Genomic DNA, 25236 nt, shown 5'->3' with positions numbered 1-25236 from the left:
GCGGAGGTGGAGGGGGGAAGGGGGGGAATAGGGATGGTTTCTTCATGATTTAAAAGAAGGAAAATAACTCATCTTTTTCAGTAAGAAGAATTTGCAAAATATTCTTCCAGAAAAAAAATAAAAAACTACACACACACATACACACACACACACACACACACACAAATCTCTGAGATAGTTGCCAAGTACTTCTCTGAAACCATGTGAATTTTTCTCTCGTGCATTTGTCAGCCTGACTCCAAACCATTTTATTCTTTCCTCATTTCTCGTCTCTGTTCAGTCTGTTTTTGGTTAGTTGCTTCTTGGCATAGCTTCCGTTGGAGCTGAGAGTGCCTGTTCTTTTTTCTTCTTTTTTTCCCTTTCTTTTCTTTTTTAAAAACTTCTCTTTTGGTGTTCTTTCTTCTGGGCTCTATAGTGACTCTGCAAAAATTACCAAAATCAGAGCAAATAGAGTCTCTGGAGCCCACGCTGTCTGACTCCATCAAATACAGCGTAGAAGGAGCCAGGCTCCAAAGAGTGGCACCAAGACATGTTTGGGAATAGAAATGCATGCCGCCTTTGACCACTTCTCTGTGAGAGTCTGCAGCTCTCCCAAAACCTTCTTTGTGAACAGACTTACTCAACACTGCCATGCTGTGTGGAGGACTTCCCTCAGAAGAATCCTTTGAGTTACTTTTTAAGAAGAATTAGTTTTTAGACACTCAGAGAATAGAAGTTTCTATATTCATTTATTTACTGAACTATGTTATGTTTTATTGGAACTCTTTTTAACTGGCCTTGTCACAGTATGTTTTGACTTGTGGAAAAATGAAAAGTATAGTCACACTAGCTATGTAACCACATATAGCCCTGAAAAAAATGCTTGCTTTTTCTAAATTTAAGCAAACAATTTTGCATCTATACTTTTGTATATATATGGAGTAAGTTTTAAAGGGCATCATGAATATTATTCTGTACTATAAAGTGAAACACACTGTCAGGGCACATCTTTGTCCTCATCCTTCTTGTTTGGGGAACTTGAATGGATTTAAGGTGGTGTTATTATTTTCACCAATGTGTGATTAGATTTCAGAATGACTAACATCAGAAAGTAGTCATAAGTGTGCTTCAAATTAGCATGTAAGAAAAATAAGGCAAAGTCAATTTCTCTAACAAATTGAGAGTTAGTGAAACTTGAATTAGCCCTGTAGTCTAACAGGACAGTAGAAACTGAACTATTTCTTCCTGTCTAGACCTGCTCAAGTTCATTGACAGTCTGTGTTTTTGAAAAACTTACCCGTGCAGCAGGAAGCTCACTCTATCTTCAGGTCACACTTAAAATGAAGAGATTCTTTTCCTGTATCAGAAAATTATTTTCAGAGATGTGAAACACAGGGCTATTTGCTGATAATGTGCATAGGATTTACGAACAAAATCAAAATTCCATAGAATTGTGCATAGAATTTTTAAAAATAGCATGTTAGTTTCAGGAACCAAAAATAAAGAAATTAACACACACAAGTGCAAAGACTGATGTGGGAGAAAATTACCACAAGATATAAGAAAAGAGATGTGAACTGGAATGACTTGGTTTGGCTACCTGCAAGGAAAAATGTCCAAACTTTCCCGTCTTTAGTTATGCAGCCTGGAGAATGTCATTTCAATCACTTCTGCAGTTGCTCCACTGAGGACTTTTGAAATGCTCCTTGTCTACAGATGACAGGCCCCCTCAGCAGAGAGGGAACAGAGCTTGTGGCTGTATCTACATGATTCCAAACATCTGGATTAAAAACTGAAAACATGAGGCCAGTGCCTCAATGATTTTCAAACACCTCGCTTTTGGCATTGTAAAGGGAAACAATCCAGATAGCTGGCTAGATGTTTTAGTTTTCATTCTGATATTTGTCATTGTGGGGTTATAGTCGATAACTAGATAAATGTATGTTCTCTCCACCAAAAGAAGAAAAAAGTTATACACGTATATGGTAGCTGGTCCAAGAGAAGTAAATTATAAAAAAAGACTTACAGCTAACTCACGGTGCCATGGTCACCTATGTGTCCTTATACACAAACACAGAAACACATGTATGTACACACATGCTTAAACACGAACAAAAAAATCCAGCTAGACCAGACTTCCTTCTCTGTCTTCAGTTATTTGATGAGATATTTCAACTTTACATATTTACAAAGAGAAATCATGTATTTCTGCAGTTTTATTCTCAGAGGAGCTTCAACCAGATAGCACCTATGAGAATAAAGTGGCAAATACATGATTTCTCTTTGTAAATCAGCAAACCATTTTTCCTTCTATTACTTGTATTGCTGTGGTTTTAGTTATGTGCAGAATATATTTTAAAGGAACTGCTCAAGTTCATAATGCTCTGAATCTCTGTTTTCTTAGTGATCATGTGGATGCTGAAATACAGTAAATCAGTGTGCAAAAAAAAATTCTAGCTTTAGTTTCTAAAATATACTTAGCTTTTTACAGTTAAGTAAAAATACAGATCCAAAAATATGTGATTCATAATCTTAAATTAATGGATCCAAAATCAAGATGATGAGAATATCTTTTGTTTTGGCAGCATGATATATTTGCCAAGGGACTTACCTTGATTTTTATTAATTAGGAAATGGAGAAATGAGGGAATGCATTGAAAGTGAAGAACCACATTACAGTTGACTTTTTAAAAATGGATTTTAATGATTTCTAAAATAAATGGGAAAGGAAATATTTAAACTGTTTGAGAAAAGCTGCTTTCGAGAGGCACATAGTATATACTACGGACTTTTTCCATGAGACCGGCATTCTCAGAAATTGTCCTGGCTATAAGCATATTCATAAAGCTCAGATTAGTAGAGACATATTTATCACATCCTATCTTGTTATCATCTCAGTCATTCATTTTTCAGTAATAATTCCTCCTCCTATTTCCTCAGTTTTTAAGGGCAACTGCCTCTAGATTATACATATATAAATGGTATTCATTTCCAAGATATTTAATGTCATAAATAACGTCATTTTAAGATTAGAAAGAATTCGCATTTTCAAGACAATGCCCTTGAATTATCAATGCAAAGACATATATGTGCTTAAGTAAAGTTGTAATTATATGGGGTTATCTATGAAGTTATAAATTACAGTGTTTGAGAAAACATTTGAAATGAGCTCTGAGAAACTGTATAATTAAATACAAATGGAAAGCCTTTGAACATGTTCAGATTAGTGTAAATGGCTTCACAGATATAGATTTCATGTTTTTGTTTTAATGGCAATAAAATATTTTGTTTGTGTACATTCATTTTAAAACCGTTTTAAAAGCATAGCATATATAACATTTATGCACATGTTTACCATATATTTAAAGAGATTTTGATGAGGCATGGCTGGAAATCCATAAAGGTTTGCATGTCAACACTAGTTCCATTATAGAAAATATTTTCCTTTCCCCTATTTCATTTCTAAAAATATAAAATATCTGGCGAGTATGGAGGGCAAGAGGGAAGAAGTACTTTGAATAAATATATACAGATTTTGAAGGTGAGTTGGCTTTCTTTCTCTCCTTTTTCCTTATTCTTTCTTTCTACTGAGAACAAGAACAAATGCATTTGTGGTAAAACTACACAGAAAAGAAGATATAGGAGGCAACGTCACAACAGTGATAATGTAAGGATGCTGTTAGCAGCTCAGCACTCCTCTAACACTTGGGGACCTTTAACACATCTTCGGCATATTTGCTGAGTTGGATAAATTTTTGGAAATCTACTTGTTAAAACTTCAGAATGTAGAGTTTTGTAATTTTGCACAAGGAAAATTAAATTGGTTGCAAACTAAATATTGTTATAGAAGACAAATGTATAAAAACCAAAAGCCAGGAAGGCGGGAAGGACGGAAGGAAGGAAGGAAGGAAGGAAGGAAGGAAGGAAGGAAGGAAGGAGGAAGGAAGGAAGGAAGGAAGGAAGGAAGGAAGGAAGGAAGGAAGGAAGGAAGGGAGGAAGGGAGGGAGGGGAGAAGGAAGACAGGGAGGGAAGAGGGGAAGGAAGAATATATACAATGGGAATAGTATGGAAATAGAGGGAGAAATAACTTGGGGGAAGGGCAAAGAGCACAAAGTGAAAATCAGGATCAAAAGGGTCTGATAAAAGACTCAGACATAAACTGTAAAATATGGAAACTGAGTAAACATTGCAAATATGCCCTTAACAAACCCCAGTTCTGCAGGCTCTTCTGCTGCCACACAAAAGTGTATTTTTCAAGAAAATTGGTTACAGCAGTTACCGAGCCTTCCAACAGCAGCGTGTAGAAACAAGGCAGTGAATTTAAAGGGGCTCTCCGCAGAGCTACATTCTATACCTTTTCAGTTCCTGCCCCTTTCTCCTAACCATATGGAATCCATCTTATTCAAGGACTTAGACTAGGAGAGGGGCTTGAGGAAACTAGGGCTGCTGCTGGCTCTTTTAACGGCATGCCACAGGAAAGTTTTATTTCCAATTGATTGGTTACAAATCAGATAAATATCGCGTCTAATGAAAGCAGCTTTGAACTGCTGGAAATGTTATCTGTAGGAGTCTGGGGTTTATCAAAAGTCAAACGTAGCTTTAATCACATCAACATGCTAATTACAGGCAAACAATAAAAGCTTTAAGAAATGATCGTGTGGGTTTTATTACTATTGACAGTCACTGAGGTATATTTATTTCGGGAGGTAATTGTCAGAAGACTTTCTCCAGAAAGACTTGTTTGTATAATTAAGTGTGTGTTATGCAAGCTTATCTGCTGATCGGCTCCTGCTAGTTACGTAGTTCCCCCAATGCCTCAGAACACAGAAGCAATTAAGAGAAAGGCTCAGGAAGATGGTTTTTCAGTAGTTCATTTGTAAGGGATAAAAAATAAATAAATAAATGAGTGAATATGCCCTGAAAAACAGTGTACTAGAATAGGAAATGTCACTAAAAATTAATGAATAAAAACAATAAAGAAAAGTAGAAAACTCTTCATAATCAGCGTTGTAAAAATGGAAAAAAAATTAGAATGGAGCTCATATAGTTTCATTTAGAGTGCAAATTGGGGGATGGGAGGGCAGGAATTTTCTATTTTGTGTACAAAAGATCATTTAATGGAACGGGGCAATCCAATCTAAAAATATATATGATGAAAATGAGGCAAAGTGGAAAATAACAATAAATGGCTAATATGCTCCAGTACCACTGATTTTATTATTTTATTGTGGATTTATGACATAATTCTCCGAAGTACCTAATTTAAAAATAAGAGTCTTTAGTTCTAAAAGTTTGGTAACATAATTCCAAATCTATACAGCCACAGATGCTTTTTTATCCAAATAAACAACAAAGGCAAATTTACTGTTGCTGCCCTGAACAGTTTTTTTTTTTTTTTTTTTCCCCAGGCCAGGATGCTTGAAACATACATTTAAAATTTTTTTCCATCTTATTTTTAATGACAGACTGACTGCATTGTGACTGAACTAGAGAGGGAAAAATAAACTTTTCTAACTATAAACTATTTTTGTGCCATAAAGAATCATTCAACTCTAAAAGGGAAAAACCCCAATTTAAAAAATATCATTATTATTTTGAAAGGTGTTGGACTGGATTTAATTCTTTTCATTCCCAAATATTGGCCTCAGTTCAGTTTTCATTTCGCTGAATGCAATTAAAAATGTGGCAAATCCTTGATCAATTTTTTACCCTTAAACAGGGTCAGTTCTGAAGTTGTTGTCACATTTTAATGGGTTCAGACTCAGTTTATGCAAGAGACAATCAAATGTTTGCTTTTAAAAGCCCTATAAAAACTAAGAGCTTCTAACCTTTTGAATGCGTTAATAAAATGCTAATGACATCATGGCCAAGACCACATTTGGAGGTCCCAAAAAATTCCAAATGACTGTTGAGAAAAGAAAACAGAATTTTAATCAAATGATCTGTTATTTTAATGGCCACTTACAAAACAGGAGATTTATTGAGAAGCATAAAGTTTGTTTGCATGAGTGAAGGCAAAGCTTTTAAGAATTACCTTCTGGTTTTCCCCCTCAGTTTCTTGCAACATAATACTACCAAATATTTGTGAATTGTGACTCAAGTCTGCAATCTTATTTCTCACAGAAAATAAAAGGGAGGCTGGAGAGTAAAAAAAAAAAAAGTGGTGCCAATTTGTCTGCCCAGGCTCTGATTATTGGATGCAGAATTTTTTTTTTTTTCTTTCAGGAGAGAAGGATTTGGTGGGAATGTTTCTCCCTTCAGGGTGAGATATCTGATATCCATCCTGAGACCAGTCATAAGGCCACATTTTCATGCAAAACTGCACGAGGGGAAAAAAAATTAAGCTTTGGGTAAAATTCTCATCTGAATTTGCAGCAGATCTCTAGTTTCCGCTGGGCAATTATGGCTCTTTTTACCATTTCTGATTGCAAAACACATTGATTATTTTTAAAAGTTATTTCAGATAACTCGAGAACCTTCTATTCCTATCCCCTTCCCCCAACTCTTCTTCCTCCTCTTTGAATCTCTGTTCCTCATTTCTTTCTCTCCTGTCTAGAAGTGCTATCCAGTGACCCCTGGTGCTGATTAAAGTTTCTCGGGTGACCCCTGAATGCATTTTATTACACTGGCTGATCATAAAACCTGCTTAAACTGCTGGCTTATCCAAACCCCTTCTTCTGTGGAAAGCCCCATAGTCAGTCTAACCTCAGACTGGGAAAACACGAACAAGCAAACCAAGGAAGGGCAGGGAAGGCTTGGAGACAATCTTTGTCAATATCAGGGAGCACCCTGGCAGATGGGAAGAAACAACTTAGACAGACACTTGGCAAATGTTCTGGAGGAAGTCAGTTTAGTACTAATGTAGGTGTAGGTGGGACATGACATGGAAAAGTAGAAACGCAGGGAAATAGGTGTTCTGTTCTTTTCGTAAAATGGATATCACAACACTGAAATAGCTCGCAAAGTGAAAGTAAGGCATAACTAACACAGATTAGCATAAGGCATCTTTGGAAACAATGTACTCCTAAGATGAATACCAGAAAAACATTTGCTTGGCTTCTAGAAGCAACATGAGGTGACTAAAAGCCTTAGTATATTTATGTATTTACTATATCTTGGTAAAAAAAATGCATTATTTTATTTCTATGGCTTAAAAGAAATCAACTTAAGTTAGATTCAGTTTAGCTGTTTGTTTCCTAGGCTGCCAGGTGTTAAAGGGAGACAGAAATCTGTAATATTCACCATCCTACACGGATGGAATTTCTGTGGCAGGGATAACGCATGGTAATGCTTGTAGGGGAGACCATAGCAGTCAGCATTTGGAAGGAAAATGGAGCTACTGGGAACCCCGAGTTCCAAGGCCCTGGAATTTCCCTGGTCCTAAAACTGAATCTATACATGTGTGTCAAATCCCATTTGGCATTTGGACATAAAAACTGTTTTAAATTCCGTTCCCACTGGCAAAGTCTTAAAATAAATCAGCAGGGTTGGTTCTGATCCCTGAGCCAGAGTAGAATACGGTCTGGTTTGTTTGCTGAGAGATGTCCACCTGTTTGGTTGTTAGCAAAGTGCTGCCTGTTGCCTCACAGGCCACAGGATGAAGATCTGAAGCACATTGTTAGCCCCTGGCAGCTGTCTGGCCAACGTCAGCAGAGATTCACAGAGGCAAAAGGAAGACACACCTTTTCCACCTTTCCTTGGTGAGGCCCCCACTGAAATGTGACTGCAAGGCTAAAACAGGTCCAAACTCTGCCAAAGCCCCTGGCATCCATAATCCCGACGATGACTGAGTCCCAAAGAGCTGGGTATTTTTTCCAGTAGTGCCATGGTCTACAGCCTCAATCATTCTCATACTAGCTCGAATCCTGACTTAGGCAAAATAAACGGCCCAAAGTGAATCATTGACTTTTTCATTGGCATCTGATAATTAAAAAGTGATTTGTGATAGTTAATCTTGGAATAATTTCCTTTGTTTTTTCAAGTCCTTAGAAAATTTACTGCATCAATCACCCTTTTGTTCAAACAAATAAATACAAAATAATCATGAATTTAACAATTAGAGACTAGGAGTACCCCCCTTTACCTGTTTATCTTTTTCATGTACTAACTAAGCAAAACTCAAGCATTCCTTCAAAAACACTGCTAGGAGAAATTGGTGCATTTGTCAATACCTATAATGAACTGGTGAGTTATGCTTTATTTATTTCAGTCTTGACCCAATTTAATCAATTTAGAGATATTTTCATAGTGGATGATAAATCTGATAGCCAATGATTCAACAAGAATTTTTAGATTTTTCATATGCAACTACTTTCTATGGTTAGAGTATATTTTATAGACAGGAATGCTAGGAAGAGTCCATGAAACACATTATGCCTGAAGAAGCCTACATCACACTGGGTACAAGACTTTACTAGGTTGCTGTTGCTGCTGTTGATTAAGATCTACTGACCTAGGCACTTTACAGACGTGAACAGTTCTTACTATAACCCTGTGAAATCTACGTACTTATTCCCTATTTATAGATGAGGAAACTAGGGCTTAGAGAAATTAGATAATTGCCCGAGTTCCCATAGCTAGTAAGTGGTAGAGTCAGGAATTTAACCCTGGACAGTCTGATCCTGTGCACTGCCTTTGGTTCCAAGTCACTCCATACTCAACATCCTTAATCAAGTTTGCTGAGTCCCAAACAGAGTTCATATAAGGAAAAGATCTCAGGTGATAAATAAATGTACATTTTATTGATTATTTTATTTTTTCAACATGTTAGGTCTAGTATCTATTTTAAACCACAACACAGGGTAATTTCCTTTATGAAAACTTCCTGAGTAAACTACCTTATACTCCACTTGATAATTGTATTTATCACCACTTCTTTTCTCAGTGTAATTTTTTTCAACTTTTAAGTTCTATGTATTTTAGTTGATTATATGTGGAATGTCTTCTTAAAGGAAATAATACATTTTTCTTTAAATAAGTTTGTTCCATGCCTTTAGACAGAAGCTCTAAGATAGAAAGCAGGTGCCGTAAGTTCCAGAACTCCAGACAGGTTGGAGTTCAAGTAGAAGCAGGCAAACAGAAAGGATGGTAGGCCAGAACCAGTAGTTAGTCTTCTATGCATTTGATCCAAAAAGAAAAATAGTGAGTAAAGTGGTGGGAGTGACAGAGGCAAGAAAGTTAAGATACAGAATGACTAAGTAAACACATTTCTTAGAATCTAGGCTAGAAAAAGATGTAATGAGGGAAAAGTTATGTGTAGGAAAATATTCACAATAGAAAAACTTTAAAAAACAGTGAAAATGTTCCAAATTAGGAAAATGAGTAACTAAACAATGACTCATAATATGAAATATTATATAATTACTAAAGTGATAATATACTATAAAGTGAATAAATTGGAGCAAATGTCTTTACACTTATTACTCTAGGTGAAAGGTATATGCAAATGGACAAAGACTGGAAAAGAATGTATAGAACCTTTCAAAGATGCTCTAACAAGGATATTGGTTAGAAATCCTTTTTCTCAATTGTTCAATATTTCCATAGTATTGCTATAAAGCTTTAATTATACAATACAATATATACAATATAGTAAACAATAATATATTTACTATGCATATGCAGGTCTGTGAAGACCAAATACTTTCTTTGTCTAGCTGAGGATATCTTTACTTTGGCTTCCTTTTTGAAGAACAATTTTGCTGGATATAGAATTCTTGGTTAATAGCTATTTTTCTCTTTCAGCACTTTGTTTTTTATTGTTATTATTTTATTTGTATTTTATTTTTGGAGACAGGATCTCACTCTGTTGCCCAGGCAGGAGTGCAGTGATGCAGTCTTGGCTCACTGCAGCCTCAACCTCCCGAGCTCAAGTGATCCTCCCACCTCAGCCCCCCAAGTAGCTGGGACTACAGGTGCACACCACCATGCCCATCTAATTTTTGCATTTTTTTGTAGAGACAGGGTTTTGCCACGTTGCTCAGGCTGGTCTCGAACTCCTCTTTCAGCACTTTGAATATGACATTTCACTGCCTTCAGGCCTCCAATGTTTCTACTGAGAAATGAGTCTTCACTCGTATTGACTCTGCTCTGTACATAATGAATCACTTTTACTACTTTCAAGATTTCCTGTTTGTCTTTCAATAGCTTGTATCTATATGGATTTTTAAAATTTATGCTACTTGGAGTTTAATAAGCTTCAATGTTTTTCATCAAATTTGGGAATTTTCTGGCCATTAATTCCTTAAATATATTTTCTGTATCATTATCTCTCTACTGTCCTGCAGGAAATCCTACTGCATATATGTTGGTATGCTTGATCATGCCTCATGTGTCTTTGAGATTGAATATTTTTCTTTAATCATTTTCTTTCTGTTCTTATGAGATAAATTTTATTGATTAATTTTTAGATTCATCAATTTATTTCTTCTGCTATCTCAACTCTGCTGTTAAACCCCTCTGGTGGATTTTTAAATTTTTTCAGTTATACTCTTTAACTCGAAATTTCTCATTTGGTCTTTTTTTAAAGCTTATTGAAAATCTTCATTTGTCAATTCATTGTTGCTATACTTTGCTTTAGTTCTTTAAAGATAGTTTACTTAAGTACTCTGAACATATTTATAGCATATTATTTGAAGTATTTGCTTGCTAAATTCAAATTCTGGAGACAGGGCATTCTGAGATAGTTTCTGTTGGTTGCTTATATTTTTCCTGAATGGGTCACACTTTTCTATTTCTTTGCACATATTATCATTGTTTGTAGCAACTCTAGATGCTGATATTTTTGCCCTAAAGGTTGTGGCTATTGTTGCCTTTTGTTTGTTTGTTCTTTGTTTAATAAATTACCCAGGCTAAATTTGTGAAATCTGACTCCCCTATAGTGTGTGGTCACAAATATCTCTGGCCAGTTTAGTTTATTTGTTTGTTTGTGTGTTTTCTTTTAGTTCTTATTTTGACTTTCAAGACCGAATTCCTAGGGGTTGTCCCTGCACTTGTGTAGCCTCAGCCAATGATTAGACAGAAGTCATGCTCAAATACCTCAAGCCGGTAAGTCTTCTGACCTCTGTAAATTAATCTGTTGGTAAGGGAGCACCTTTAAAATTCAGTACATTTTGAAGTCTGTCCCAGGTTTTACTTTTCACCAAGTCCTTTCTGGCCTCCTAAATGCAGGTACACTTTCTCAGGGTCAGCCAGGAGCACATAAATAATTTGGCCCCTCTCCAGTCTTCATGGCACATGTGTGCAGCTAGGAAAAATATTGTGCCAATTATGACTGAAATCTCAAGCCTGTGGAGCCAAGTTATTGGCCCTCCCCTACTGTCCCACATCGCTGAAGTCACTTATTCTGACAATGCCATTGGGGTAGGTACCACCCACTTCTCCAGGCTGCCAGAAAGAGTGCTAGTTCCATGGCTTGTCCATCCCTGGCAGAGCCTTCATGCTCACTGAGCTGGGGGAACAGGATAGGAGGAGCCCCAGGCCAGAGTGCTATGAAATCCCACTTTCCTTACCTGAAATTCAGCTTTTTCAAGAAAGAACACTTCTCAGATTGTTATATGCCTTTGGCCAATTTCCAGAAACCAAAATCGTTGTTTTTGTCAATTTTCTCCAGCTTAGGTTGCTTCTCTCAGAGAGGATTCGTCACTCTCCTCACTTGGCCATAACTAGAAGTCAATTATATTTACTTTACAAAAAGTCTTAACATTTATTCACATACTTTCCATTATTGGTGCTCTTCATCCCTTTATATAGATCCCGATTTCCATCTGGACTAGTTTCTTGTAATGTAGGTCTGATGGTGATAAATTCTTTCAGATTTTGTGTCTGAAAATGTCTTTATTTCGCTTTTGATTTTGAAAGATACTTTGACTGAATAAAGAATTCTGTGGTTGACAGGTTTATTTTTTCCTTTCAGTGCAGTCATGCACTGCATAACAATGTTTCAGTCAACAACAGACTGCATATAAGATGGTGGTCCCATAGATTATAATGAAGCTGAAAAACTCCTATCATCTAGTGATGATGTCATAATGAAATGCATTACTCGTGTTTGTGGTGCTGCTGGTGTAAGCAAATCTGCTTTATAAACTTTATAAAGTAAAAAGATTATAGAAAGCTAAGGCTAATTTATTACTGAAGAAAGATAAGTATTTTAAAATACTCACCCAGAGAAACCTCCAGTCCTGTAAGCTTCATTTATGGTAAGTGCTCTCTACAGATGTGCTATTTTAAAAATCTTTTCTCCTATATTTTTACTGTATCTTTATCTTTTCTCAGTTTGAATATGTTTAGATGCACAAATACTTATCATTGCATTACAGTTGTGTATGGTGTTCATTACAGTAACATACCGTACAGGTTTGTAGTCTAGGAGCAGTAAGTTATGCCATATAGCCTACGTGTGTAATAGACTATACCATCTAGGTTTGTATAAGTGCACTCTGTGATGTTCACACAATGACAAAACCCCCTAAAAATGCATTACTCAGATTGTGTCACCATTGTTGAATGATGCATGATTGTAATTTAAAGATGTTGCTCCACTGCCTTTTCGCTTTCATTACTTTGATGAAAATGTACTATCATCCTTATGGTTGTTCCTTTGTAGGTAATGTGTCTTCTTTGGCTGCTTTAAGATTGTTTTCTGTTATTATTTTTAAGAAATTTAAGTGTGATAGTTCTTGGTATAATTTTCTTCATTTGTTTAGCTTTTTGGATCTGTGAGCTTATAGTTTTCATTCAATTTGGAACTGTTTTGGTCATTATTTTGGCATCACAGTGTCGCTCCATATCTGCAGGTTCTACATCTAAGTCTTCAATCAACTGAAGATAAAAAGAACAATAAAAATAATAATACAACAATAAAAAAGAATACAAATGAAAAACAATACAGTATAACAACTATTTGCATAGTATTTACATTGTATTATATTATATATCTAATATATATTGTATTATATTATTTATCTAATATAATGTAAATTACTTATAATACGGAGATGACTTAACTGTATGGGAGAATGTGCATAGGTTATATGCAAATACTATGACATTTTATATAAGATACTTAAGAATTCTTAGATTTTTGGTATCTGTAGGGATTTCTGAATAGAGAAATCTCCTCATATACAGAGGGATGACTGTATTCCTTCAGTTTTTTCCTGTCCTCCCTGCCCTTATACTTTGGGGACTAGAATTATCTGTATATTAGCCTGCTTGAAGTTGTAGCACAATTCATTAAAGCTCTGTTTGTCTTTTTTGTTTTAGTATTTTATTTTTCTCTGTGATTCATTTTGGGTAGTTTCTATTGCTGTATCTTTAAATTCACTACTAATCTTTTCCTCTGCAATGTTTAATCTGCCATTAATCCTGTCCATTGTATTTTTCATTTGGGTCACTGTAGTTTTCATCTTTAGAAGTTTAATTTGGTTCTCTTTTATATCTTGCATGTTTCTAATTAACATGTTCAATTTTTCTTCTAGCTTTTTAAACATCTGGAATTCTGTTATAATTGTGTTAATGACCTTGTCTACTAATGCTATTATCTGTGTCATTTATGTGTTAGTTTTGACTAATTGGGTTTTTAAAATACCATATTATCAATCATATGAGTTGTAAGACTGATAATATTTTTTGTTGGATGCCAGATATTATGAATTTTACCTCTGTCGGAGCTGAGATTTTTTATTCCTGTAAATATTTTTGAGTCTTATTTTAGGATATTGTTAAATTATTTAGAAACAGTTTAACCCTTGAGCTTTATTTTAGGACATTGTTAAATTATTATTATTATTATTGTTATTTTCAAGATAGGGTCTTACTCTGTCACCCAGGCTGGAATGCAGTGGAGCAATCTTGGCTCACTTCAACTTCCACCTCCTGGGTTCAACTGATTCTCTGCCTCAGCCTCCTGAGTAGCTGGGACTACAGGTGCATGCCACCACTCCTGCCTAATTTTTGTATTTTTAGTAGAGATGATTGTATTAGTCCGTTTTTACACTGCTGATAAAGACATACAAGAGACTGGGCAATTTATAAAAGAAAGAAATTTTATGGACTTTCAGTTCCATGTGGCTGGGGAAGCCTCACACTCATGGTGGGAGGTGACAAGCTCTGTCTCACCCAGCAGCAGACAAGAGAAGTGTTGTGCAGGGAAATTCTCATTTTCAAAATTATGAGATCTCATGAGACTCATTCACTATCACAAGAACAGCACAGGAAAGACCCGCCCCCATAATTCAATCACCTCCCACTGGGTTCCTCTCACGACATGTAGGAATTGTGGGAGTTACAATTCAAGATGAGATTAGGGACACAGTCAAACCACATTATTTCATCCCTGACCCCTCCCAAATATCATGTCCTCACATTTCAAAACCAATCATACTTCCCCAACACGCCCCCAAAGTCTTAACCCAAAATTCACAGTCCAAAGTCTCATCTGAAATAAGGCAAGTCCCTTCCACCTATAAGCCTGTAAAATAAAAAGCAAGCTAATTACTTCCTAGATACAATGCGGGTACATTGGTGTTGGGTAAATACAGGTATTACAGGTATTGGGTAAATACAGCCATTCCAAATGGGGGAAATTGGCCAAAACAAAGGGGTTACAGGGCCTATGCAAGTCTGAAATGCAGCAGGCCTGTCAAATTTTACAGCTACAGAATGATCTCCTTTGACTCCAGGTCTCACATCCAGGTCATGCTGATGCAAGAGGTGGGTTCCCATGGTCTTGGACAGCTCTGCCTCTGTGGCTTTGCAAGGTACCGCCTCCCTCATAGCCGTTTTCAGGGGCTGGCATTGAGTGCTTGTGGCTTTTCCAGGTGCATGGTGCAAGCTGTCAGTGGATCTACCATTCTGGGGTCTGGAGGATGGTGGCCTTCTTCTCACAGCTCCACTAGGTGGTACCCCAGTAGGGACTGTGCATGGGGGTTCCAACCCCACATTTCCCTTCTGTGCTGCCCTAGCAGAGGTTCTCCATGAGGACCCTGCTCCTGCAGCAAGCTTCTGCCTGGTCATCCAGGTGTTTCCATACATCTTCTGAACTCTAGGAAAATGTTTCCAAACCCCAGTTCTTGACTTGTGTGTACTCACAGGCTCAACACCACATGGAAGCTGCCATGGTTTGGGGCTTGCACCCTCTGAAGCCACAGCCAGAGCTCTATGTTGGACCCTTCAGCCACAGCTGGAGTGGCTTAGATGCAGGACACCAAGTCCCTAGGCTGCACACAGCATGGGGACCCTGGGTCCAACCTGTGAAACCATTTTTTCCTCCTAGGCCTCTGGTCCTGTGATGAGAGGGGCTGCCATGAAGGTCTCTGACATGGCCTGGAGACATTTCCCCATTGTCTCAGGGATTAACATTCAGCTCCTCATTACTTACGCAAATTTCTGCAACTGGTTTGAATTTCTCCTCAGAAGATACTGTTTTATTTTCTATGGCATTGTCAGGCTGCAAATTTTCTGAACTTTTATGGTCTGTTTCCCTTATAAAACTGGATGCCTTTAACAGCACACAAGTCACCTCTTGAATGCATTGCTGCTTAGAAATTTCTTCCACCAGATACCCCAAATCATCCCACTCAAGTCCAAAGTCCCACAAATCTCTAGGGAAGGGACAAAATGCCACCAGTCTCTTTGCTAAAACATAACAAGAGTCACCTTTGCTCCAGTTCCCAACAAGTTCCTCATCTCCATCTGAGACCATCTCAGACTGGATTTCATTGTCCATATCATTATCAGCATTTTGATCAAAGCCATTTAACAAGTCTCTAGGGAGTTCCAAACTTTCCCACATTTTCCTATCTTCTTCTGAGCCATCCAACCTCTGCCTGTTACCCAGTTCCAAAGTTGCTTTCATATTTTCAGTTATCTTTTTAGCAACGCCCTACTCTACTGGTACCAATTTACTGTCTTGGTCCATTTTCATGCTACTGATAAAGACATACCTCAGACTGGGCAATTTACAAAAGAAGGAGATTTAATGGAGTCACAGTTCTACATGGCTGGGGAGGCCTCACAATCATGGTAGAAAGTAAAAGACACATCTCACATGGCAGCAGACAAGAGAAGATCTTGTGCAGGAAAACTCCTGTTCTAAAACCATTAGATCTCATGAGACTCATTCACTATCACAAGAACAGCACAGGAAAGACCCACCCCCATAATCCAATCATCCCCCACCAGATTCCTCCCACAACACATGGGAATTGTGGGAGTTACAATTGAAGATGAGATTTGGGTAGGGATACAGCCAAACCATGCTATGTTTGCCAGGCTCATCTCAAATTCCTAGGCTTAAGTTATCCACTGGCCTTAGCCTCCCAAAGGGCTGGGATTACAGATGTGAGCCATCGTGCCCAGCAAACTATTTAGAAACAGTTTGTTGTTAAGTTTTGTTAGGCTGGAATATAGCAGCATGTAGTCAGAAGGTAATTTTTTCTTACCTTGAGACAAAATCCTTCTGAGTACTCTAACTAAAGCTCCATGCATTATTAGATTTTCCGCTCTAGCTTGTGGGACTGCTCCATCTAATCCTTTCCAGTGGGTTTTTCCCTGTCTCAGTTACTTCGTCACGTGCATGTGCTGATCAATGTTCAGATTAATACTTGAGAAGAACACTACACAGACATCTAGAATTCTCGCTGTGTGCAGCTCTTTTCTCTCTGGTTACTCTGCCGTCAAAATCTAGCCATGTTGTTTTCCCTCCAACTCCTAGCTCTGTCTCCTCAACTCAGGAAGACTGCCATGCTCCACCTGAATTTCCCCATTTTTGCCCTGGGTGAGCATGTTCTCTGGGCTGTAAGCTAGGATAATTGTAGGGCTCACCTTGTTTGTCTCCCATCTCTCGAGCATCATTTTCCTTCATTGCTTCATATCTGATGTCTCATGAAGCAACGTTTCACGTATTTTCTTTGACTTCTTAGCTGTTTTATGTAGGATGGAAATCTACTTTGATGGGAAGTAGAAGCCTCCATGTCTTTTTTTTTCTTTTTTTGAGATGGAGTCTCGCTCTGTCACCCAGGCTGGAGTGCAGTGGCACAATCTAGGCTCACTGCAAGCTCCGCCTCCTGGGTTCACGCCATTCTTCTGCCTCAACCTCCCAAGTAGCTGGGACTACAGGTGCCCACCACTACGCTCAGCTAATTTTTTTTTTTTTTGCATTTTTAGTAGAGACGGGGTTTTGCCATGTTAGCCAGGATGGTCTCAATCTTCTGACCTCGTGATCCGCCCGCCTCGGCCGCCCAAGGTGCTGGGATTACAGGCATGAGCCACCGCGCCCAGCCAGAAGCCTCCATGTCTTGAACAGCCAAATGTCACAATGGTCTAAGCTAATAGTTTATTTGACAATGTAGTTAAAAATCTTGCTAGGCTTAATACTTTAAAAATGCAGTAGGCTTCTTATCTGTTTGCTCAGTTCCATGTGCCAATGACCACATCCTAAATATTTTTGAGGCATAGTTTTCAGATTTGCTTTATTTATTTGCTTTTTTATCCCTTGTCCTTCAGCTTAATAGTAGTTGTCTTGAGGATTTCAGACTTGACAGTGAGAATCTGAATGTGATGACTTTGCCAACAACGAGGTTTATGGGGTACTTTTCTTTAAAATCTTTTGTTGTTGTTACTATCTCATACTCTTTGAGGTTGACAAGTAGTTGCTCCAAAACCTGCGTGGCCTCAAATATCTGTTTTCTCTCTGTTCCTTTTCATTTCTGCTTGCAAATCAGCGAATTTTTTCTGAGTTTATAATTTTCTTATAATATTTTGACAAAGCTTGAGCAGTAGCTGATATTCGCTTCTAATTACTGTCTCTTCTAATCTCTTCTGCTAAGCATATGATCTGTTCTGCTGTCCTGCCGCAGCCTCTAGAATAGCTGGGACCATACGTTCCATTGCGCCTGGCTAATTTAAGCTTTTTTAATGTGTGTGTGTGTAGAGATGGGATCTCACAAAAAATTTTGTCCAGGCTAGTCACAAACTCCTGACATCAAATGATCCTCCCATCTCAGCCTCCCAAGTAGCTGGAATTGCAGATGTGCACCATCATGTCTGGCTTCATCTGTTCTTTTAATTTGCAAATTGGGCCTTTATTTAAATGAGGAAAGTCTATTATTTTCCTCTTAATGCTTCGTTTCCTTTTGTACCGCCTTCTTCTAGAAGTTCCATAATTCACATTTGGGGTTCCTGCTCTATCCTTTAAGTGTTTTGTATTTGTGTGTGTGTTTGTGCATGTGTGTACACGTATAATTCCCATGTCTTTGAGATATTGTGGGGGAGGTACTCTGAGATATTACTTTACTTAATATTCCACATCACTAATTTTAGTCTCAGTGGTAACCATCCAATTCATCAACTAATTTACTAAATTACTCAGTTCAGAAATTATGGTTTTAGACACAAGAAGTACTTTGGGCTGCATTTAAATCTTTTTATTTTATTATTATACTTTAAGTTCTGGGATACATGTGCAGATCGTGCAGGTATTTTACACAGGTATACATGTGCCATGGTGGATTGCTGCAGCCATCAACCCATCATCTACGTTAGGTATTTCTCTTAATGCTATCCCTCCCCTCGCCCCAAACCCCCTGATAGGCCCCAGTGTGTAATGTTCCCCTCCCTGTGCCCATATGTTCGCATTGTTCAACTCCCACTTATGAGTCACAACATGTGGTGTTTGGTTTTCTGTTCCTGTGTTAGGTGCTGAGAATGATGGTTTCCAGCTTCATTCATGTCCCTGAAAAGGACATGAACTCATTCTTTTTTATGGCTACATAGTATCCCATGGTGTATATGTGCCCATTTTCTTTATCCAGCCTATCATTGATGGGCATTTGGGTTGGTTACAAGTCTTTGCTATTGTGAATAGTGCTGCAATAAACATACGTATGGATGTGCCTTTATAGTAGAATGATTTACACCTTTGGGTATATACCCAGTAATGGGATTGCTGGGTCAAATGGTATTTTTAGTTCTAGATCCTTGAGGAATTGCCACACTGTCTTCCACAATGGTTGAACTAATTTACACTGCCACTAACAGTGTAAAAGCGTTCCTATTTCTTCAAATCCTCTCCAGCACCTGTTGTTTCCTGGCTTTTTAATGATCGCCATTGTAACTGGCATGAGATGGTATCTCATTGTGGTTTTGATTTGCATTCTCTAATGACCAGTGATGATGAACTTTTCTTCATATGTTTGTTGGCCGCATAAATGTCTTCTTATGAGAAGTGTCCGTTCATATCCTTTGCCCACTTTTTGATGGGGTTGTTTTTTTCTTGTAAATTTGTTGAAGTTCCTGGTAGATTCTGGATGTTGGCCCTTTGTCAGATGGATAGATTGCAAAAATTTTCTCTCATTCTGTAGGTTGCCTGTTCACTCTGATGATCATTTCTTTTGCTGTGCAAAAGTTCTTCAGTGTAATTAGATCCCATTTGTCAATTTTGGCTTTTGTTGCCATTGCTTTTGGTGTTTTAGTCATGAAGTATTTGCCCATGCCTATGTTGTGAATGGTATTGTCTAGGTTTTCTTCTAGGGTTTTTATGGTTTTAGGTCTTACATTTAAGTCTTTAATCCACCTTGGGTTAATTTTTGTGTAAGGTGTAAGGAAGGGGTCCAATTTCAGTTTTCGGCATATGGCTAGCCAATTTTCCCAGCACCATTTATTAAGTAAGGAATTCTTTCCCCCTTGCTTGTTTTTGTCAAATCTGTCAAAGATGTGATGGTTGTAGACGTGTGGCATTATTTCTGAGGCCTCTGTTCTGTTCCATTGGTCTATATATCTGTTTTGGTACCAGTAACATGCTGTTTTGGTTACTGTAGCCTTGTAGTATATTTTGAAGTCAGGTAGCGTGATGCCTCCAGCTTTGTTCTTTTTGCTTAGGATTGTCTTGGCTATACAGGCTCTTTTTTGGTTCCATATGAAATTTAAAGTAGATTTTTCTAATTCTGTGAAGAAAGTGAATGGTAGTTTGATGGGAATAACATGAATCTATAAATTACTTTGGGCAGTATGGCCATTTTCATGATATTGATTCTTCCTATCCATGAGCCTGGAATGTTTTTCCATTTGTTTGTGTCCTCTCTTATTTTCTTGAGTAGTGGTTTGTAGTTCTCCTTGAAGAGGTCTTTCACGTCCCTTGTGGGTTGTATTCCTAGGTATTTCATTCTCTTTGTAGTGATTGTAAATGGGAAGTCAGTAATTATTTGGTGCTCTGTTTGTCTATTACTTGTATATAGGAATGCTTGTGATTTTTGCATATTGATTTTGCATCCTGAGAGTAGGGAGTTTTGGGGCTGAGGTGATAGGGTTTCCTAAATATACAATCATGTCATCTGCAAACAGAGACAATTTGACTTCCTCTCTTCCTATTTGAATACCCTCCATTTCCTTCTCTTGCCTGATTGCCCTGGCCAGAAATTCTAATACTATGTTGAATAGGAGTGCTGAGAGAGGGCATCCTTGTCTTGTGCCAGTTTTCAAAGGAAATGCTTCCAGCTTTTGCCCATTCAGTATGATATTGGCTGTGGATTTGTCATAAACAGGTCTTATTATTTTGAGATATGTTCCAGCAATACCTAGTTTATTGAGTGTTTTTTTTTAAGAATTTTTTTTTATTGTACTTTGTTTTAGGGTATATGTGCACAATGTGCAGGTTTGTTACATATGTATCTATGTGCCATGTTGGTGTGCTGCACCCATTAACTCGTCATTTAGCATTAGGTGTATCTCCTAATGCTATCCCTCCCCCCTCTCCCCACCCCACAACAGTCCCCGGAGTGTGATGTTCCCCTTCCTGTGTCCATGTGTTCTCATTGTTCAATTCCCACCTATAAGTGAGAACATGTGGTACCATCTCACACCAGTTAGAATGGCGATCATTAAAAATTCAGGAAACAACAGGTGCTGGAAAGGATGTGGAGAAATCGGAACACTTTTACACTGTTAGTGGGACTGTAAACTAGTTCAACCATTGTGGAAGTCAGTGTGGTGATTCATCAGGGATCTAGAACTAGAAATACCATTTGACCCAGCCATCCCATTACTGGGTATATACCCAAAGGATTATAAATCATGCTGCTATAAAGACACATGCACACGTATGTTTATTGCGGCACTGTTCACAATAGCAAAGACTTGGAACCAACCCAAATGTCCAACAATGATAGACTGGATTAAGAAAATGTGGCACATATACATCATGCAATACTATGCAGCCATAAAAAATGATGAGTTCATGTCGTTTGTAGGGACATGGATGAAACTGGAAACCATTATTGAGTGTTTTTAGCATGAAAAGGTGTTGAATTTTATCAAAGGGGCTTTTCTGCATCTATTGAATAATCATGTGGTTTTTGTCATTGGTTCTGTTTATGTGATGGATTACATTTGTTGATTTGCTTCTATTGAACCAGCCTTGCATTCACAAGATGAAGCTGACTTGATGTTGCAGGATAAGCTTTTTGATGTGCTGCTGGATTCAGTTTGCCAGTATTTTATTGAGGACTTTTGCATCGATGTTCATCAGGGATATTGGCCTGAAATTTTCTTTTTTGTTGTGTCTTTGCCAGGTTTTGGTATCAGGATGATGCTGGCCTCATAAAATGAGTTAGAGAGGAGTCCCTCTTTTTCTATTGTTTGGAATAGTTTCAGAAGGAATGGTACCAGCTCTTCTTTGTACCTCTGGTAGAATTTGTTTGTGAATCCGTCTGGACCTAAGCTTATTTTTGTTGATAGGCTATTAATTACTGCCTCAATTTCAGAACTTGTTATTGGTCTATTCAGGGATTCATCTTCTTCCTGGTTTAGTTTTCAGAGGGTGGAGGTGTCCAGGAATTTATCCATTTCTTCTGCATTTTCTAGTTTATTTGTGTAGAAGTGTTTATAGTATTCTCTGATGATAGTTTGTATTTCTGTGGGATCAGTGGTGATATCTGCTTCATCTTTTTTTATTGTGTCTATTTGATTCTTCTGTCTTTTCTTCTTTATTGGTCTGGCTAGCAGTCTATTTTGTTAGTCTTGTCAAAAAACCAGCTCCTGGAATCATTGATTTTTGGAAGGGTTTTTCGTGTCTCTATCTCCTTCAGTTCTGCTCTGATCTTAGTTATTTCTTGTCTTCTGCTACCTTTTGAATTTGTTAGCTCTTGCTTCCGTAGTTCTTATAATTGTCATGTTAGGGTGTCGAGTTTAGCTCTTTCTCACTTTCTCCTGTGAGAATTTAGTTCTATAAATTTGCCTCTAAACAATGCTTTAGCTGTGTTTCAGAGACTCTGTTATGTTGTGTCTTTGTTCTCATTGGTTTCAAATAACTTATTTATTTCTGCCTTAATTTCTTTATTTACCCAGTAGGCATTTGGGAGCAGGTAGTTCAGTTTCCATGTAGTTGTGTGGTTTTGAGTGAGTTTCTTAATCCTGATTTCTAATTTGATGGCACTGTGGTCTGAGAGACTGTTATGATTTCTGTTCTTTTGCATTTGCTGAGGAATGTTTTACTTCCAATTATGTGGTCAATTTTGGAATAAGTGGTATGTGGTGTTGAGAAGAATGTATATTCTTCTAATTTGGGGTGGAGAGTTCTGTAGATGTCTATTTGTCCGCTTGGCCCAGAGCTGAGTTGAAGTTCTGAATATCCTTGTTAATTTTCTGTCTCATTGATCTGTCTAGTATAGACAGTGAGGTGTTAAAGTCTCCTACTTTTATTGTGTTGGAGTCTTTATAGGTGTCTAAGAACTTGCTTTATGAATCTGAGTGCTCCTGTATTGGGTGCATATATATTTAGGATAGTTAGCTCTTCTTTTTGCATTGATCCCTTTACCATTATGTAATGACCTTCTTTGTCTTTTTTGATCTTTGTTAGTTTAAAGTCTGTTTTATCAGAGAGTAAGATTGCAACCCCTGCTTTTTTTTTATTTTTTGCATTCCTTTTGCTTGGTAAATATTCCTCCATCCCTTTATTCTGAGCCTATGTGTGTCTTTGCACGTGAGATGGGTCTCCGGAATACAGAACACTGATGGGTCTTGACTGTTTATCCAATTTGCCAGTCTGTGTTTTTGTTGTTGTTATTGTTGTTTTGTTTTGCTTTTTGAGATGAAGTCTTGCTCTGTCACCCAGGCTGGAGTGCAGTGTCATGATCTTGGCTCACTTCAACCTCCACCACCTGGGTTCAAGCGATTATCCAGTCTCAGCCTCCTGAGTAGATCGGATTACAGGTGCCCGCCACCACACCTGGCTAATTTTTTGTACTTTTAGTAGAGATGGGGTTTCACCATGTTGGGCAGGCTGGTATTGAACTCCTGACCTCAGGCGATCCACCTGCCTTGGTCTCTCAAAGTACTGGGATTACAGGTGTGAGCCACTGCACCCAGCCCAGTCTGTGTCTTAATTGGGGCATTTACATTTAAGGTTAATATTGTTATGTGTGAATTTGATCCTGTCATTATGATGCTAGCTGGTGATTTTGCTCATTAGTTGATGCGGTTTCTTCATTTGGTCAATGGTCCCTACATTTTGGTATGTTTTTGCAATGGCTGGTACTGGTTTTTACTTTCCATATTTAGTGCTTCCTTCAGGAGCTCTCGTAAGGCAGGCCTGGTAGGTTACAAAATCTCTCAGCATTTGCTTGGCTATAAGGATTTTATTTCTCCTTCCCTTACGAAGCTTAGTTTGGCTGTATATGAAATTCTGGGTTGAAAATTCTTTTCTTTAAGAATGTTGAATATTGGCCCCCACTCTCTTCTGGCTTGTAGGGTTTCTGCAGATTGATCTGCTGTTAGTCTGATGAGCTTCCCTTTGTGGGTAACCCGACCTTTCTTTCTGGCTGCCCTTAACATTTTTTCTTTCATGTCAACCTTGGTGAGTCTGACCACTATGTGTCTTGGTGTTGCTCTTCTTAAGGAGTATCTTAGTGGTGTTTGTATTTGCTGAATTTGCTGAATTTGTATTTGCTGAATTTGAATGTTGGCCTGTCTTGCTATGTTGGGGAAGTTCTCCTGGATAATATCCTGAAGTCTGTTTTCCAACTTGGTTCCATTCTCCCCTTCACTTTCAGGTACACCAGTCAAACAAAAGTTTGGTCCTTTCACATACTCTCATATTTCTTGGAGGCTTTGTTCCTTCCTTTTGATTCTTTTTTCTCTAATCTTGTCGTCACACTTTATTTCATTAAGTTGATCTTCAATCTCTGATATCTTTTCTTCTGCTTGATCATTTCAGGTACTGATACTTGTATATGCTTCCTGAAGTTCTCGTGCTGTGTTATTCATCTCTATAAGGTAATTTATGTTCTTCTCTAAATTGGTTATTCTAGTTAGCAGTTCCTGTAACCTTATATCCAGGTTCTTAGCTTTCTTGCATTGGGTTAGAACATGCTTTATTAGCTCAGAAGAGTTTGTTATTACCCACTTTCTGAAGCCCACTTCTGTCATTTCATCAAACTCATTCTCAGTCCAGTTTTGTTCCTTTGCTGGCGAGAAGTTGTGATTCTTTGAAGAAGAGGCATTCTGGTTTTTGGAATTTTGAGCCTTTTTGTGCTGGATTTTCCTCATCTTCATGGACTTGTCTACCTTTGGTCTTTGATGTTGCTGACCTTTGGATGGGGTTTTTGTGTGGGCATCCTTTTTGTTGATGTTGGTGCTATTGCTTTCTGTTTGTTAGTTTTCCTTCTAACAGGCCCCTCTTCTGCAGGTCTGCTGGAGTTTGCTGGAGGTCCACTCCAGACCCTGTTTCACTTGGTATCACCAGCAGAGGCTGCAGAACAGCAAAGATTGCTGCCCTCTCCTTCCTCTGGAAGCTTCATCCCAGAGGGTCACCCACCAGATGCTAGCCAGTGCTCCTCTGTATGAAGTGTTTGTCAGCCCCTGCTGAAAGGCATCTCCCAGTCAGGAGGCATGGGGGTCAGGGACCCACTTGAGGAGGCAGTCTATCTCTTAGCAGAGCTCGAGGGCCGTTTTGGGAGATCCACTGGTCTCTTCAGAGCTGGCAGTCAGGAACGTTTAAGTCTGCTGAAGCTGCACCCACAGCCGCCCCTTCCCCCATATGCTCTGTCCCAAGGAAATGGGAGTTTTATGTATAAGCCCCTGACTGGGGCTGCTGCCTTTCTTTCAGAGATGCTCTGCCCAGAGAGGAGGAATCTAGAGAGGCGGTGTGGTTACAGTGGCTTTGCTTAGCTGCAGTGGGTTCCACACCCAGTTTGAACTTCCTGGTGGCTTTGTTTACACTATTAGAGGAAAACCTCCTACTCAAGCCTCAGTAGTGATGGA

General features: G+C 38.3%; 1 long non-coding RNA gene across 1 annotated transcript; it reads right to left on the bottom strand.

Moving 5' to 3' along the window:
* Nucleotides 1-274: 274 nt before the first annotated feature.
* LOC131383958 (uncharacterized) lies at nt 275-11923 on the bottom strand. Its single transcript, XR_009214373.1, has 3 exons — nt 11490-11923; nt 1277-1336; nt 275-420 (listed from the first exon to the last, which is right to left on the bottom strand). It is a non-coding gene; the product is annotated as an uncharacterized LOC131383958 (long non-coding RNA).
* Between the last annotated feature and the right edge of the window lie 13313 nt (nt 11924-25236).

The sequence above is a fragment of the Hylobates moloch genome, unplaced genomic scaffold (assembly GCF_009828535.3).
Source record: "Hylobates moloch isolate HMO894 unplaced genomic scaffold, HMol_V3 SCAFFOLD_8, whole genome shotgun sequence".
Classification (NCBI taxonomy): domain Eukaryota; kingdom Metazoa; phylum Chordata; class Mammalia; order Primates; family Hylobatidae; genus Hylobates; species Hylobates moloch.
Note: the sequence above shows the minus strand (reverse complement) of the source record. Positions and strands in the feature narration are given on the sequence as shown.